Source organism: Aphis gossypii, unplaced genomic scaffold, assembly GCF_020184175.1.
Source record: "Aphis gossypii isolate Hap1 unplaced genomic scaffold, ASM2018417v2 Contig00579, whole genome shotgun sequence".
In the NCBI taxonomy this organism is placed as follows: Eukaryota; Metazoa; Arthropoda; class Insecta; order Hemiptera; family Aphididae; genus Aphis; species Aphis gossypii.
In genome coordinates, this window is record NW_026083174.1 from 27,149 (window position 1) to 33,150 (window position 6,002).

At 32.0% G+C, this 6,002-nt stretch overlaps 2 long non-coding RNA genes across 2 annotated transcripts; one reads left to right on the plus strand and one right to left on the minus strand.

The window, feature by feature from the left end:
* Positions 1 to 19: 19 nt before the first annotated feature.
* Positions 20 to 638, minus strand: LOC126554692 (uncharacterized). Its single transcript, XR_007606709.1, has 2 exons — positions 386 to 638; positions 20 to 318 (listed from the first exon to the last, which is right to left on the minus strand). It is a non-coding gene; the product is annotated as an uncharacterized LOC126554692 (long non-coding RNA).
* Positions 639 to 3,393: 2,755 nt separating this feature from the next.
* LOC126554693 (uncharacterized) lies at positions 3,394 to 4,262 on the plus strand. The gene is made up of 2 exons (XR_007606710.1): positions 3,394 to 3,626; positions 3,683 to 4,262. It is a non-coding gene; the product is annotated as an uncharacterized LOC126554693 (long non-coding RNA).
* Positions 4,263 to 6,002: the final 1,740 nt, after the last annotated feature.

Below are 6,002 nucleotides of genomic sequence, written 5' to 3' on the forward strand. Positions count from 1 at the left end.
ATTACATGCGTACGACAACTCGACCGTTATATATTTTATTAAATGAAAATAACGAATTTACAAAATTTATGATATGTAAATTTGAACATATCATTACACAACACAATCATCAAGTAAGACCATTCAACGAGGAGGTACCATTATTGAGGCAAAAGTTGACAGAGAAAGCATTACAAAAAACTGTATGTTCATATTCCTCTAGAGGAATATACAGAGGAATATACATGGAATTGATTGTCAAGTCATACATATTCTTTATACTATTCTACAAGACTACAAATGAAATAAATGTCCTTTAATAGTTGCAATTTGTTTTATCTGAAAAATTTAAGAGTATATTTATAAATTAATCTGTAAATAATTTATTTTTAATTATAACACTGACTTAGGTACTTAATAGTTTCCAAATGCTGCTAAGGACTACACCTTTTTACAAGGGTCTGAAAGGATGCGTCGTCTGAGGCAAAAGTCAATTCCTGCAACACCCGATAATATTGAAGACCTTCATACTTTACTAATGGCAAATAGCCAATTTACATTAACATTACAAAATCCATCAAATAAGTAAATTAATATTTATTTATACTTTAATTTAAGTAATTTAAAAATTAAAATACCAACTTTAAATTTTAATAGGTTTTATCAAGGTCCTTTATTAATTAATCAACAAATAAAAGGCTTAATTTTTTGTAATATTTCAAATATTCAACTACTAGCACCAGAATTAAGAAATGTACGTAATGTTTTAAATCTAAAGACTAAAATATGATAATTATTTAATTAACTATTAGTTAAAATATAAGGTTCGGGTAGCAGGATGAGACGGCACATTTAAGACTGTACCAAAATTTAAAAAGAAAGATGCCTACCAAATATTTACTTTTCAAGTAATCTATAGTAATGTGGTAAGTCATAAATGTTATAATCAAGGAATTCAATATTACTTCTCAAACATTCACGAACATTAAGGTATTCCGCTATAAATATTATCACGAAGAGTCCATTGTCCGCTATATATATTTTCACGAACATTTAGGTATCCCGCTATAAATATTATCACGAACATTTAGGTATCCCGCTATAAATATTATCACGAACAATAAGGTATCCCGCTATAAATATTATCACGAACATTTCAGTTAAATATAACGGGATACCTTAATGATCGTGATAATATATATAGCGGGATACCTTAATGTTCGTGATAATATATATAGCGGGATACCTTAATGCTCGTGATAATATATATAGCGGGATACTTAAATGATCGTGATAATATATATATAGCGGGATACTTATATGATCGTGATAATATATATAGCGGGATACCTAAATGCTCGTGATAATATTTATAGCAGGATACCTAAATGATCGTGACAATATATATAGCGGGATACCTAAATGCTCGTGAAAATTTTTATAGCGGGATACTTAAATGTTCGTGATAATATTTATGGCGGGATACTTAAATGTTCGTGATAATATTTTCATACATACATACATAGATACACCTGCACCTTGGTTGCTAGAAAAATATTCAAGTTGGTCAACATTGCTTAGAATTACAGCTTTAGTACAGCGCTTTATCAATAATTGCAAGCTTTCGCATTTAAAAAAATTTGATGGACGTACAGTTGGTTTTTTAACCATCGCAGAAATTGCAGATGCTGAATGATTTTGGGTGACCAACGCTCAAATCAACACATTTGAGGATGAGTTGTCATCTTTAAAAGCAGGCAAGCTGGTACGTCGTTGTAGTCCACTATTCAGACTAAGTCCATTTATCGATGAACATGGATTGATAAGAGTAGGTGGTCGTCTGGTGAACGCCCCCATAAGTTACGGCTCAAAGCATCCAATGATATTGCCTTCAAAAAGTATGGTGACCAAGATGATGTTCAATTATGAGCATATTCGCTTAATGCATGCGGGTCCTCAGGCGTTACTTGCTCATGTGTCACAAAAATACTGGCCTCTTAGAGGAAGAGAAACCGCTAGAAAAACAGTCCATCATTGTTTACAATGTTTCCGCGGCCTTCTCCTCACCACTGATGGCCCCGTTACCTCGTGAAAGAGTCACCATTAGTCGGGCATTCTCAAAAACAGGAGTGGACTATTGTGGTCCCATCATGGTGAGAAGTGGAATTAGAAAAGTCACACCAATAAAAAGTTACATATGCGTTTTTGTATGTATGGTGACAAGAGCTATACATTTAGAATTGGTTTCCTCATTAACAACAGAAGATTTTCTTGCAACACTTTCCCGTTTCATCGCTCGGCGAGGACAAATCTCAGTTCTTTATAGTGACAACGGATCAAATTTTGTTGGTGCTGATCGGTCATTACAGTCTCAATTCAAAGCACATTTAAAGGACAAGGCGTTAAATGACTACTTAAGCATTAACGTTATCAAGTGAAAATTCATACCAGCAGCAGCTCCTCACTTCGGAGGACTGTGTGAAGCTGCGGTCCAATCAGCAAAGCGACATTTGTATCGAGTATCGAAGGGAGTACTATTAACCTATGACGAAACCACAACTTTACTTTGCAAGGTAGAGGCCGCGTTAAATTCAAGGCCCTTGACACCTATGTCTTCAGATCCTGGTGATTTAAACGTACTGACACCTGGGCATTTTTTGGTTGGTGGCCCTTTAATGTTGCCTCCTGAACCCGATCATTCCACAGTTCCTTAAAACCGATTGCGCAGATTCAAGCTTATGCAAGCACAATTTCAAATATTCTGGAAGCGATGGCTTTCAGAGTACCTGCCCCAATGTCAAAGGAAGGGCAAATGGTTGAAGAGAACTCGAAGTGCTGTAGTCGGCGACATTGCAATATTAAAAAACGAATTGTTACCACCTTTACAATGGCCTCTGGTCCGGGTTACAGAGATTCATCCAGGACAAGACGGAATCGTTCGGGCAGTCACAGTGCGAAACTCAGCAGGTCAATTTTTTAGCCACCCAGTGGCGAAGCTGGCATTCTTGCCAACTTCTGAAGATGAGGAACCGGATCCAGCTGTCCAGGCATTATTATTGTAATTTTTTTTTTTTTTTTTGATAGCTTTGTTTCTAGTTATATTACTCACATTATACCTTTGTATTATCTTATACCATATATATATTTTTTACGCACTATTCACATTTATAACATGAGGGCTATTTTTAAGTCGGTGCAATAGGTTTTTTGTATATCCATTTATAATATGTTATGTTTTGTTTTTTTTTTGAAAGGCTTTATCCTTTCAAAGGGGGGTATATGTTCGCGCCAGTGAGCAACGCGAACAAATATATTGTGCCACAGCTGCGCACGTTTGTCTCCCTGTCTGTTCTGATACCAGCGATATGCTTTTATCAAGCTGATAGTGAGCGGCGTGCGTAGCTGCAACGGCATTTATTTTGTATTATAAATCTTAAATTATTGTTTCATTTTTTCATGGAGTTGTTCCTTTTTGCCTCTCGAGCTGCATGGTCGTATCCCAGCCAGTGGTGTACATTCGTTGTTTATTTTTTCGTGGTACCAAGTCTTAGACATCAGGTTTTTTTCCTTTTTTTTGTCTTTAACTACATTGTTTTTTTTTTTTTTTGTCAATTCCATTATATTTTTTTATTGTATCTAAAGGATCTGTAAGTATCGCTATTGTGATTATTTCAAAATAATTAATCATTATTCCCCAATTCAGGGTGGTCAAGACACATCAAAAGCACGAGGTCGATTTTTTTATTGTATACTCTGCTGTGTTTTTGGTTGTTGGCGCGTTGTATAAAGTATTCGTTGAACTGGTGGCTCGTTGGTCGTACGTTCTCGGGGTTGTCGCACATTTTATTTTATATTGTATTTTTTATTGTACAAGTGTGGGCATCCCGAGACGGTAGCGTTCTGGTTCAAAGCCGCCAACGGACACCAGTTCTCAGGTAAGAGGCTGACGAGCCTCATCATTATTATTATTATAATTTCATTTATTTTTTTATATAGCCAGCGTAGGAAAAATTATTATTTTATACTTGTTGTATTGAGCCGGCTTAGGCCAATATTATATTTTTGTATGTCCGTCTAAGGGCAATTTGTCATATTTTTATACTATTGTGGAGCCAGCTTAGGCCAATTTTTTTGTATATTCATTGTGGTATTAAGCCAACAGGCTAAAATTTATACATTATACTTTTTTTTTATTATATTGTTGAGCTAGCATAAGACAACAGCCTGAGTTTGTCATTATTATTAATATATTTTTAGTTCCTATTAAAACAAAGTTACCAGTATCGAAAGTTGTTTCTTGATTATCATTAGTATTTATTTATTCATTTATTTACATATTTTATTTATTTGGTTGGTAGTGCAGCACCTTGGGTGGCCTACCTTCCTGCCGTAAAGGCGTTTTAATATTGTTATTATTAAATCCGGATTGCGGCTACAATAATATTTATAGCAGGATACCTAAATGATCGTGACAATATATATAGCGAGATACCTTAATGTTCTACAAGTAATTTTACATAAGGATACATTTATCATTTTTCTAAAAACCTGTTATTTAAATTTTGAGTTTTCAAAATCGTTCAATCTAAGTACGACTGTTTAAAAATCCCTAATAACAGTTTTTCGAAAAATCAAATGCAAAATATTATTTTTTTATGATAGAACACATAGAACAATTTCTTAAAATGTAACATGTCATCCAAACCTGTCTCTACATGATAATAAATATAGCGGAATAGTTAAATGTTCGTGATAATATAAATAGCGGGATACCTAATTTTTTTTATTTTATATTTTTTTTTTAAATATATTTTGAAAATAATTTATTTATTTAAATATATAAAATAAAAAAAAATAAAAATAATATATTATTTTAAAAATATATTTTAAAAAAAAATAAAATAATTTTCAAATTATATTTAAAAAAAAAATATAAAATAAAAAAAAATAAAATAATTTTCAAAATATAATTAAAAAAAAAAAAAATAATTTTAAAAATATATTTTAAAAAAAATGTTAGTTTAATGTTCAATTATAAAAAAAATAATATTTTGCATATGATTTTTCGAAAAACTGTTATTAGGGATTTTTAAACAGTCGTACTTAGATTGAACGATTTTGAAACCTCAAAATTTGAAATAACGGGTTTTTAGAAAACTGAAAAATTGTTCCTTATGTAAAATTACTTGTAGAACATTAAGGTATCTCGCTATATATTCACGATCATTAAGGTATCCCGCTATAAATATTATCACGAACATTTAGGTATCCCACTTTTTATATTATCACGAGCATTAAGGTATCCCGCTATATATATTGTCACGATCATTTAGGTATCCTGCTATAAATATTATCACGATCATTTAGGTATCCCGCTATATATATTATCACGAGAAATAAGGTATCCCGCTATATATATTATCACGAACATTTAGGTATCCCACTTTTTATATTATCACGAACATTTAACTATCCCGCTATAAATATTATCACGATCATTTAGGTATCCCGCTATAAATATTATCACGAAGATTCCATTGTCCCGCAATACATATTATCACGAACATTTAGGTATCCTGCTATATATATTATCACGAACATTTAGGTATCCCGTTATAAATATTATCGCGATCATTTAGGTAACCCGCTATAAATATTATCACGAACATTTAGATAAAGTCACAAGTATTTCACCATAAATAAGTGGTAAAGTGATAACTTTGACAGTCCTACACATCGAAGTATGAACATTAAAATAGATTGAACAACACAATATTTCTACAAATTATATGAAACCATTATTAGGTTTTATATTATAGTCTGTTTTATTACACACAATGTTATATTTTATTTTTCATGAAATCGTTTTTTCTTAAAAAATATATTTCAAATAATTTCGCGGAACCCTAAATAAAGTTCGCGGCACCCTAGTTGGGAATCTCTGCATTTATTGGTCAAAACTCTGGGTACAAAATATTCGGAAATACAAAATATTCTATTTAATTTTTATTTATAATAAATTA